The sequence below is a fragment of the Notechis scutatus genome, chromosome 1 (assembly GCF_049901735.1).
Source record: "Notechis scutatus isolate UNSWTSFEM ecotype Mainland chromosome 1, rNotScu1.2, whole genome shotgun sequence".
Taxonomy (NCBI): Eukaryota; Metazoa; Chordata; class Lepidosauria; order Squamata; family Elapidae; genus Notechis; species Notechis scutatus.
This window is the reverse complement of record NC_142009.1, coordinates 159,986,366-159,999,088: the sequence shown is the minus strand read 5'-3', so window position 1 is coordinate 159,999,088 and position 12,723 is coordinate 159,986,366.

Here is a 12,723-nt window from a genome sequence, read left to right as displayed (position 1 = left end):
TTGGCATTTTCTGTGCCTCACTGGTAACATACTGTGAAATGCTAGTGGTTTCCTTGGCCTTTGAATGGTGGATGGATTCTTTGGGGTTGCTTAATGCTGGGGAGGGAGATTTTCTTTTCCAAGTCCTAAAAATAGCCTAGGACGAATTTTATTCCAAAAGCAAAAAGCAAACTTTAAAAGCAGAGAAGTATGCTTTTCTTTGATTTTGTTCCTGGGTTTGGCATAAAGTCTCTTGAATGCAATTGCTGAATTATACTAGTTTTGTAAAATAATCCTGCTTCAATGTTTAGTGTTAATTGTAGAATGAATGCTTCATCCTGATGTGCATACTCTGAAGCAAAGATATTCCAGGAGGTGAGGTAAGGTAGGAAATGGTAGAAAGGGGATTTTTTTTTCATGGGATTTTTTAAATTGAGGTGAGATGATAGAACAAGAGGAAGAAAAACTGCCTTCTGGAGGAAGGCTAGCAGGATCAGGCCTGTGGCTATTCCCCAAGGCAGGCACCATGACAGAGAAGGGATGCTTCCTAAGGCCCATCAAATAGTATGGCTTCACCAATGGGATCTGGACCTGATTTGTTTATAGAGAGGTGAAATTCCTCCAAGAGTAGAAGGTTTTGCAGGGCTATTACAGAGCACCTTGTAAGAACACCTTTAAGCCAGGAAATCAGATGTTGCTCCTCAGACCGATTATTAATGTCATGCCCCTGGTGGAGTCTGACTCTGAGAGAGAGGAGGAACAGCCAACAGGGAGTGGGAGTGTGGCTCCAGAGGTGGTGGAGGAGGCTGGGGAAGGACAGAGGCCGGCTGAGCAGTCAGAGGAGGATCCAGGCCCATCCCCTATCCATCCTAGGTCACGCAGGGAGGAGAGGATCAGGGAAAAGCGAGGTCTACTCAACAGGAGATTACCATGATCCTCCTCGTGGCTTGCAGGTGGGAGCTATGCATATAGGTTTTCAACTGCGCAGTTAGAATTGCTGGAGTCAGTTAGTGTTTACCTTGAAAGGGGCTTATCTTTGCTGGTGTTCTTCCCATGGACTTTTCTCGGTTATTTTCCTGGAGTTTATAATTAGTTATCTTGGCTTGCTTTGGAATTCTCATCAATGCAGTTTGTTTTGGATTTCTATTTGCCTCCTTATTTACTTTTATTACTTTAAACTGTGCCTAATAAAACAGTGAAGTTGAAGGCTTTACTGGACCTTAATATATGTTTGGGTTTTGGGTTATTTTGAGAGACTACATGTCATCACAATTAAGGTCCAAGCAGTATGGAAGTGTTGTTATCACATTAAAGAAAAGGTAGAGCAGCTGAATTTATGACATAGAGTTCCTAGGATCCAGGCTGGCTCGTGGATATCCTGAAACCCTAGTATTCGGTGGTGCTTAATACGAGCAGACACCCGTTGGGGATTTTGCCGTGGATTGGAATAGAAAATATGTCATTGGTTCTTGCTTTGATACTCACAGAAGGAGGCTCCCTAGCAGTAGTGCAAGTATGCTAAGGTATTCATAGAACATATTAATCTTGGCTTAAAGGTAAAGGTTCCCCTCACACATGCATGCTAGTGGTTTCCGGCTCTAGGGGGTGGTGCTCATCTCCGTTACAAAGCTGAAGAGCCAGCGCTGTCCGAAGATGTCTCCATGGTCATGTGGCCAGCATGACTAAACGCCAAAGGTGCACAGAATACTGTTACCTTCCCACCAAAGTGGACCTGGCTATCATTGAGACTGCCTGCTCCCAGCAATATCTCTGCCTGTCCAGCAGGACCGGTCAGAGATTGAAGTGGAGATGATCTCCTAGCAAGCAGTTTATATGTGAGATTACTTTCATGTCAAATTCAAATGAGATTATTAAAACTGTTCTGACGTACTGTTTTAGCCTCTACTATAAAACTGGAGTTCTCAGCATCTGCTACAACTGAAGTGGCCTATATGACTAAGAAATTAATAAATCTGGTCGTCTCCATTATGGACATGGAGTACACAAAGGACTACTCAGCAGCCCCATAGCTACACTTAAAAAGAAAACTGAGGAGATGCAGGAAGTGGGAGTGAACTGACCCTGTAGGAGTGCATAGGTCTACCCAGGCATCTTGGTTGCTATGCTTGATGAGTGGGGCAGAGTAGTTTTCTCCATGGTCTGTTGCGAACCTAGAAAAACAGAGCCAGGCTAACTGTTTATCCGTCCCACTGCTGATATGATGGAACAGATCACATGGCAGTCAAGATACTGTATTTCTACCTGGACTCCACAAAAAGGTAATGGAAAGGGCCCTCAGTAGGAAAAAGAAAGAAAGAAATCAGCTGCTGTCATGCATCACAAGTTACCTTCATCTTCAAAATGTTCTCACAACTTTGAAAGACTGGCAAATGGATTTTGTTGACTTTCCTATGGCCTATATAAATAAGATGTAGTTATCTTTTCAACCGTCAGAGAACAGTATCTGGAACACTTAATGCTGGTGGTCCAATGCATTAGGAAAACCAGAGTCATTATTAAGGCCAATAAATGACAAACTGGCCTAAATCAAATAGTCAAGCTGGGACACAAAGTGGGCTGTGCTGGGGAGGGGATATTGTATCTCTGGAAGCTTGGGGTGGCTACCTGGGAATGCCTCATTTTTACAAGAAAAAAAAACCCCATGTGCCATTGTTTGGGGGATTATCCAATTATTCCCGGAGGTTTGTGCCCAAGTAGCATCAAATTGTAACATCCCTGTCACACCTAACCCACACGAACAAACCCAAGTGGGTGATGCAGTAGCTTTTCTCTTGTGTTTTGCCATAGACATTATTGTTTTGTGGTATGGAGGGCAGTCTGCATGTCTGAAAAAAGAAAGAAAGAAGGGGGTACAAATCCATATAGTGATGCAAAAGAGATGGACTAATTTCATGACAAAACCAGAATTATTCCTACTAAGTTTTATGGATAAGGGATTAGAAAAAAAAAATATGGGAAATTTTTATTGTAATATGGTAATGATGACAAGATTATTGTATGCAAATAAGCTGAAAAAGCAATAAAATGCCTGAAGTCGAAGGTTGGATTATAAAATTAACTAGACTTACAGAAATACTGGAGCTGACAAGTTTCAGTAGAGAAAAAAAATGTCAGGGTTTTTTTTTTGTTTGAAAGGCTGGAAAACCTGTAAGTACTTTTTGTTGAAAGAAGGAAAAATGAATTTTTGGGGGCTTGGGAATTAAAAAGATATGAAGAGGTTTGGGAAAAGTTTTAAGATGATAATTACTCAACAGAAAGAAGGGCAGAAGGAATAATTGAATGCTTTTTTTAAAAAAAATCTATTGTTTATTTCTTTATAGTTCTTCATATATTAGTTCAAGTCTTTAATACATTGTCCAAAATTACACATACAATTTTAAACATTATAATTCTTCTCTCTGAAATACGAAGCTATTTATGCATATTAACCAAAATGTGACAGTAACAAGACAAGCCATATTATGTCCTCTCTATCATTTTACATTTTCCTCATAATGAACACAACTACCATTTTTAAAACATTATCTAGGCATCTGGTAAACATGAAATGATTTTTTGGCTGAATTAGTCTCATTTTAAGATTGTCAGAAGCATTTATAATCTTTAAACTCTTCATCATTATTTCAGTAGTGACTAGATTTCTGTGATTAAAGCACAATAACCACAATTTCAGTAATGTTCAGAGCAAGATATTAACTTTTTGCATGCTTATTAAGGTAATTAATTAATCATGAAATAAGATTATCAAAGTAAATACGTCTTAGAATTTGTGTGGAAGCACACTTAGCAAATTAAGAACAAATTTATAGACTTTTTAATATATTCAGTAGACTTTGAATTATTTTCTCTTTCTCTTAGAGCTCTATTTCTTTTTTCAAAAGCTAAGGCATGTGACGAATGAAATTTAAGAATGTTATAGCAGATAAATAGTTCCCTTTTTTTTCTTATCTGCAAACTAAGAATTAGATTTTATTTAAAATGTACAATATGCAAGGGTAGGATTTTCTGTTCAACTGATATATTTTCTAACTAGAGAGCTTCTGTTATATAGCATTTTCTAACCCCAAAGATATCAATTAGAAATCTACTTGGAAAACAAAAAGTACTTCACACAAAATCCTCCAGTCAGAGTTTTAAATTCTCTGGGGCCAATGCATACTGTCATGAGAGGACAAAAGTGCACTGAAGTGAAATGACAGTTTGCATTACATTTGCACCTTCCAAAGCAATCTGGAATAAACAAAGAATGTGAGAATGCAAAGAGACTGTTGACTTTCCAATTGCTTTATCAAAGTCAGAGTGCAACTCAAACTTTTAACTGAGCACCATTGATTTTGCACGTATTTTTACTGTACAGTATTTAAGGAGAATAAATTCTTTAAGGAGAATTGTATACTGAGACACTTCACATTTTAACACCTATTGCTTGCATTGGTAAAGTGCAAACTAAATTTACACAAGAAGAAATCTGTGAACAACTGTATTAATCATTTAACCCTCTCCCTAAATAGCCCATCCCTCCTTCGCTTCTGTAATTCTGATTCTTGTTGCTTAATTCTCAAAAACGGCTAACATGCAACAATTTAGCTAATGCATTTGATTATTAAAATTGCTGCGTGAGAGTATAGACCGATAAAATTGAAACCCTAATGGATAAATTGTGCTCCTTAACACACAAAGAAACCTGGAAGTGCATCACAATCCATATGCTGTATTTACAGGAGACAATTGCTCCCAGATCATCTCTAAAGCAGATAGATGGGATTGCTTTAGATTTGCAGAATGGAAACACTGTTTAAAAGGAGCAGCTATTGTAACATTGCTTTATTGTGGAAAGCAGAAAAATCTTTGGAACCTATATATTAAACCATGCTTCTTCAAACATTTTTCAATTCTTTATTGTTAAACAGGCTGATTTTATTTACTTATTTCTAACTTTTCTGCACTGTTCAGTTATACATTGGTTCTGAGAGGCAGAGAAGCAGGGAAGAATAATAACAGTAGTAGTTGCTTCTCCTGGCCCACTAAAGACCATTAGCCTCTCCTCTAAGGAAGCCAACTTCTCTTTTCTTCCCTTTTCCCTTCTCATCTCCTCCTTGCTTTGTTCATTTCTTCTGTTTAGGATAAACCCCTCTCCTTTTTTTCCTTCTTTTCCTGTTTCTGCGGGAAGGGAAACAGGGATGGGGATGACAGCTCCTGTAACTCGAGCAGCCCCTTGCTTTGAGGGGAGGAGGAAAAGGTCACAACGGGCAAAGGTATGCTGGATAAAGGCCAAGGTCTCCGGATTGCAGCATCCTCATAAGCAAGCAGAGGTGCATACCTTGGGGAGAGGAAGAGACAGGAAGATTTCCTGCAAAAGGCGGCTGCCAGGTTAGGGTTTAATTAACCCCCAAAGCCCAGGCAATTTGGGACAGGTGGTAGAAGAACTAATTTGGAAGAAGGCAGAGAGCATTTGAACTATCTCAGAAACATGTAAAAGAACCTGATTCTGGATGGGGCACAAGGTTTTTTTTTGGTGGGGGGGGGAGGGGGGCTGAGATAGGAGAGAAAGAAAAGCCCAATAATGGAAAATATTTGTGGCTCAGTGGGTCCTTGGTGCTGTCTGGGGCTTGTTTGTTTCCTTGCAGACATTTCATTAGGTAATTTCATTCATTAGGTAATGAAACGTCTGCAAAAAAATAAACAAGCTCAGAGAGCACCAAGGACCCCTCAGAAAGGAAAGCAACTAACACCCCTCCACCTTGTGGCATAACAGCTACTCAGCAAAGGGAAGCTTTGGGTGAGAGTAGGCAGCGGAGTCCTCACCGATGGGAAGGGCTGAAAGTTCGCCTGTGAGGAGACGCTGGGCAGCAGTTTGGAGAGGAAGATCTTGGGACCTGAGACAGAAGCTGACGGAAGCCCTGCAGCCACGGAGCAGCTATAGGAAACTATAGCAGAAGGCAGGAGTGCCCATTTGGAGAGTGGGCCAGAGAGTGAGTGCTCCCAAGGCTGCCTGTTGAATACAATATTGTACAGTTCCTGCTATACCTTTTATGTACCTGCATATCCTAAGCATAGCTGGCGAGATAATTCTGGGAGTTGAAGTCCACAAGTCTTAAAGTTGCCAAGTTTGGAGACCTCTGTCCTAAGGAGATAAATAGACTCTATAAAGAAATCCACAGTTAGGGATGAGATATTCCTTTTCTTACTAGTTGGCCCAGGAGAAAGATAAATCACTTGGAAGCGAGGCAGGCTTCAAGAGAATAATTCCATTAGTCCCAAAGTTCTGTTAAATCTAAACACATTAATGTGCACACACAAAATGTCGATATGCATGTGTACTTTTATAATTGTATACCACAATCTCCAACCTGCACATGATAGAACATTGCTGGCAGAAAGCAAGGAAGATCTGGAATGGTTAATCCTGAGAGTCAAAGATGAAAGTAAAAAAATGGACTGCACCTTAACATCAAGAAAACAAAGATAAAGACAACGGCAGAGAATACACAGGCCAGAGTGCAGCTGGACACTGAGAAATAGTAAAGGATTTCATCCTCCTGGGCTCTAACATTGATCAACGTGGTGATTGCATTCCTGAGATCAGAAGGTGTACAGCAGTTGGAAGAATTGCAATGTCTGCATGAACAATATCTGCAACAGTAAAGATAAAGACCAAGTGTATTATTTTGCTGCTTCCACAAACCTCAGTTTCCTACACCCTCCCCAACCTCATCCCTTTGGAGGAGGGGAATGACATACACTACAAGCTTCTGAGGAAGACAGGAAATTATGGGGTGCTCTAAATGGGAAGAGGTAGTTTTTCAACTATCCTAGCCTCAGATGGTTTGGAACCTTATAATTAAAATGTGTGGTCTTTAAGAGATGCCACAAACCACAGCCTGTAGCTTTTCAAGAGCAATTTGATTATTTTACTCAACCCAGCAGAGAAGTATGTAGTTGGTAAATAAGTGGTAAAAGTAGAGAAATCTCAGTAGTCACTAGAATCCTCTTCAAAAGAGTGGCCCTTGTTCCTGACTCCTTGCCTGTAGTCAGGCTTTTTAACCTAGAACCTACTTAAACTGGGGTAGTATCTTTAGGGCATGTCCTGGGTGCAATTTGCAATTGCTTGTTTGTAAATTGAGCATTGACTCCTGCTGCTGAGAAAATTGTGTAAAACAGCATTTACTCTCTCTTTATGGAGATCATGTTAATGACATTATTAAAGGCTGAGGAAAGGGGTAATTGGGTCAGGTACTTTCAGAATCCCTGCTTTAACCCATCTACTCATCCAGAAATAGTTGCCCAACTAATCAGTGTCATCCTTCTTCCTAGTTGATTCTCTAAAAAATAAGATGTGGAAGTAATCCACTTCTAGCTACATTCTGTGTGGTAATCAGCAGGAAGTGCCTAAAAACCAGAGGTGGTATTCAGCAGGTTCTGACCAGTTCTGGAGAACCAGTAGCAGAAATTTTGAATAGTTTGGAGAACCAGCAAATACCACCTCTGACTGGCCCTGCCCCCATCTATTCTCTGCCTCCCATCGAGTCCCATCTGATTGACTGGGTCTTCTTTTGTTGCCCTGCACAGGAGAACGGAGCTGGAAAGCACGTTAGTGGGGTGGGGAGGGAATGGGGATTTTGCAGTATCTTTCCCCTGACACCCACCAAGCCATGCCCACCAAGCCATGCCCACCAAGCCATGCCCACCAAGCCACACCCACAGAACCGGTAGTAAAAAAAAAAATTGAATCCCACCACTGATAAAAATGTTCTTTCCCACTCAGAGGATTTGTAAGTATTTTTTCTCCTTCAAAACTAGTAAGATAAACAGTGTAAAAATGGTGATTGAGCACAAATGGGTTAGAACAAACCCTGAAAGTCCCATTTTGCTACAAAGCAAAATGTAGGGAAATGCCATTCAACATGGTACAGTGTTTGCATCTAAAAGGTGCTCCAGACAAGTTCTTATAGTCTGCAGATGAGGTGAAATCTATTTGATATAAAAAATAGCAGGGTTGCTGATCTTGGTACCTGGTAGGAATTTTTTGATACCTGAATAGTTTTATATTTGAAATAGCTTTTTAATATATTTAGTTGATTTTGGAGTTTTGCCCTTATCAAAATGCTTCCATTCCCACACAGCAATTAAACTGTTCTTGCAAAACTAACAAAAATTCTCTGAGAATCTATGCTCTATTTTTCTTATAGTCCTTCTGACTGAGAAGTTGACTTTCCATGAGATCACCGATAACTGGACTGCTAATGCAGAATCCCAATCCATATATTTACATTTCAATATCTCAATAGGAAAAGGAAATATTGAATTTTGACTAGGATTCCAGTTTAAGTGGGGTCTATGAAAGGAGAAGGTAAGGGCAAAAGACTAATACATAAAGCGTCTAAGGGCAAAAAATATTTTAAAAATCCTTCATGTAGAGGAGGAAGGAGATCAAACACAGCAGACTTTTAACAGCTCTGAAAATACAGTAGGTTGGGAAGGAAGACAAGAGTTTGGAGAAGGAAGGGGCTGACGGCTAAAATGTGAGGTAACAATTTGACTTCCTGATTTCAGTTAAATTATCAGCTCGCTAAAAAGGGTAACAAGCACAGTTCTGACATTTTAAGGCTCTATTCCTAGTATCTGTCAGTGAAAAGGTTAAATGGAGACAAGCCAATGTAGGAAGTACACAATTTTAGAATCCCTAATGTAAGAGGAAAGATATTTGAAACTGGAAAATCGTTAGTGTTTCAAAATATTAAGTATGATTTGACTTCCGGTTTGAAGGGCTTCGGCGACAGACAGAAATCCGCGATCGTGCGCAGTTTCTGTCTGGGCTCGCTGGTGGAGCGCCCCGAGCTGGCTGGTTTCGGGGCTAAGCCACCCCGTAGAGGTGGTGAAGAGGGGGGAGACTGCCAGCAGGGTTGAGGAGAGCCGCATCTCTCCTCCTCAGCTGGCCATTACTCCCTTTCCCGAAGGCGGTAGCAGCGGTGGTCAGAAATGGCCACCATAAAGAAGAACTCAACCGGAAAAGAACGTGCAGGAGGAAGATAAGAAGTGAAAGTTTTGGCTGACCAGGTTAAATTGTAAAAACAACAACTAAGGTATCCTGGAATTTAAACTTACAAAAAATAACATCGCTCCCAAAGAAGAGTCGGAAGCAGCGAAGGAAAGTGAAAAAGGGAAAGGTTTGGCTTTTTTTTCTCTTCTCTCTCCTTCCCTATATTGACAACTAAGAGACTTAAATAAGAAATCGGAAAAATCTGCTTTGTCATCAATAGGCAATTAAGCTGAAAATAAAACAAAATGCCAAAGGGATAATAAAGATTTCTGGACATTAAAAAAATAAGTATAATACTGGAAAGCAACAGAAAAGGGGAATACAGAAGAGAGAAATAGAGGTAGAGAGATAAGGGGGTAAAAAGGGGAGAGAGAGAAGAAGAGAGGGAAGAAGGAAAGGAAAAGAAGTTACAAAGGATCGGAGCAAGATATAGAGAAAGAGGACCTATTTAGAGATAATGGGTGAAAATCTAACTGAAAAGGGATTCTGTAAAGGTACATAAGATTGTATTGTTATATTAGTAATAGAAATAACTTTAGAAAATTGGAAACAACGTATGATTAAAATGAGGGATAAAATAGTTAGTGTAGTTTAGTGAAATGTTTGTGAATAAAATAAGTGAAATAAAATAAATGAGAAAATTGAATTAGGAAGGAACGGGAACATTTTAATTAGTCAATGTTTTATAAAATATAAGTGAAGAGGGGGGGGGAATTAACTATGGAAAGTTTATAATTGTTCCCATAGAAGTATGATATTTAATTGAAAAGTAATGTTAAAGATGTTAAGACTTTAATGAATATTAATATTAATGATAGAATTGAATTGGAATGGAATGTTGTTTTATATATATTTATAATTTTTTTCTTTTTTTAAGAATACAGTGTGTATTTTAAGAATGTACCAAGCAGAATCCGAATGGAAGTTATGTATCATATTGAATGTTACAACTTTAGGGAAAAGATATAAAGGCATCATACTCCAATCAGTAACTACAGGAGAAATTTTTTTTAATGAGAAAAGATAATAGATAATTGAAACAGGACAGACAAAAACTATAAATACAATGATTTGAATTGAGATGAGATAATTAAAATAAAATTGAGAAAATTAAAAGAGGGGAGAAGCTAAGCAGAAAATGTAAAATAGTAATAAGATATGGAATAGAATATAAAAATGAGCATGAACCTGAATTTGTGTCTGTATGAAGAAATGTAACCTGGGATTATGCCGCTTTCAAAAAAGATGTTTTATTTGTATTTTTTTTCTCTTTGTGAAAACTCAAATAAAATTTACACACAAAAAATATATATTAGTATGATTTAATCGCAGTTTTTGATTTGAAATGTATGAAAACAGTAGTAGTGTACTATGGCAGGGGTGTCAAACTCACATCATGGCGGCATCACATTCAGTGACTGAAATTAAAATGGCCCTGAAAAAAGTGACTTATGACCAGTCCTTGCACTTACAGCATCCCATGGTCATGTGATCAGAAAGTTGGGAGCTTGGCAGGCAGCATGTATTTACAATGGTTGCAGGGTCACATGAACACCGCTTGCAACCTTCCCAGTCAGTTTCTGACAAGCAAAGTCAATGGGGAAGCTGGATTTGCTTAATGACCGTGTGATTCACTTAATAACTGCAGTATTCAGAACAGAAGAGTACCTGTGGTGAAAAATCGTAAACAATATCTGGAATTAGCCAGCAGTGGTTTTGCTGAAGTTGGCCAAAGGGTCAAATCTATTTCATGAACATAGGTGGTATGTTCAGATCTCCATGAGGTCAGATCTATTCCTGGATTCTGCCACATAATTGCTAAGGCTGATAAATATCATAGATTGCTCTACTATTTTGTTCAGTGGGCACACTTGGATTTTGAGAAAATGTTGAGACTGAAGGTACTAGAGAGAGATCACAAAGTAAAGTGTCAGATTAGGGGGAGGGCAATTGGAGTGTGTCAAGAGACACATTGGTCCCAGTGACATCACACTAGGACTCCAACATTAAGCACTATTGGAATTTGTTTGATTTAGCTTACGCTACTATATGGACTCAGCAACTATAGATTGTAAACCTGGTTTATAATTTAATATTATGGTAAAGCCCAACTATTCTAGTTTACTCAACAGAACCTAGATAAAACAAACCTAGGCTTCATGCAATGTGTGAACTTCTGTCAGATGGAATGACATAATAACAGACTAACAGAGTTGGAAGGGACCATAGATGTCTTCTAGTCTTCCATTAATGACCTGCTATTCTACTTATTAATTTGCAACAATCCTAGGAAACTTTACACTTACAATTAGATCCAGCAACAGGTAGAAGATGTGGGCACAATATCAGAATGCCTTCTGCTGTTCCTTCAGCTCCTCTCCTGCCCCTGCAGGATGCTTCTTACTTCTACTTACCTACTTCATTTTCTGGGCAGATAAACCCATGTCCAGGACTAAGCTAAAGCACCCCAGCATCATTTTTTTCTGTGGGGACCATTTGGGACTCAGGCATTCTTGAAAATGCCTACCATCAACATTTGACAAGACAGGAATGGAATGGAAATGATGGTGGTGGCCAGTGTATTCTCTGTCCCCAGTATTTTATATTGGGAACTGTATGTGTGTGTGTGTGTGTGTGTGTGTGTGTGTGTGTATATATATATATATATATATATATATATATATATATATATATATATATATATATATATATATATATATATATATATATATAAATGTATATGTATATGTATATGTATGTATATGTATGTGTATGTATATGTATATGTGTATATGTATATGTATATATGTATATGTATGTGTATATATATATACATATACATATATGTATATATATATATATCCAGTGAGATAGGATTCTTAATTGAGCATGCTTAAAATGTAAGATGTATTTGCACTTGAAAAGCACTCCAGTGATTTAGGGAAATTCATCATAACACCCTAGTGTTCTGGCTTTCAATCAGATTTGACACGATTAGACACCCATAACGTGTGTTTTTTGTGGAAAGCTAGAAGTTAAATGGACAAAATTAGTAAAGTTATGTTCATGCTTTAAAGGCAGCATTTTGGAAGTGCTAAAAAAAATGCAGAATGTTAATTAGAGATATTTTTTCTCATCAGCACTCTTCATAGTTAAGTTAGGCTTTTGCTTTATGGTGTGCTTATTTCATTGGATATATTGATGCCTGGGGATCTTCACAGCCAGCTGAAATTGTGGTAACCTTTTATGGAAGAGATAACATCCTTTCTGCTTTCGTACCCAGAGGGACAGTCTTGATCAACTTCAAGTGACAAAGGAGAATTGCAAAGAGGAATTATGTGGAAGTTGCTATTTCCAAAAATAGATAACTGACAGATTTATTTAAGATTATGATTTTGGGTAGGTTTCTAGTGCTTGACTAATTAACATCAGAATAAGGCTGAAGATTGATTTCAATTTCTTAAAAGCATATAAAAGAAAGTAGTAATTGGTGTGTTCCATGTAAGCAATAGTGAGACTCCATTCACCTAATTAGTATACAGCACCAAATTTTGTGAAAAACATTGTCACAAACAAAATTCTAGGTTGCCAGAGTTTTATCTGCATGACACTACTTAATATCCATATAGAACTAGGATGATTCTATTCACATATAAGATATGAAGTTAACTGAACTGGGTAAA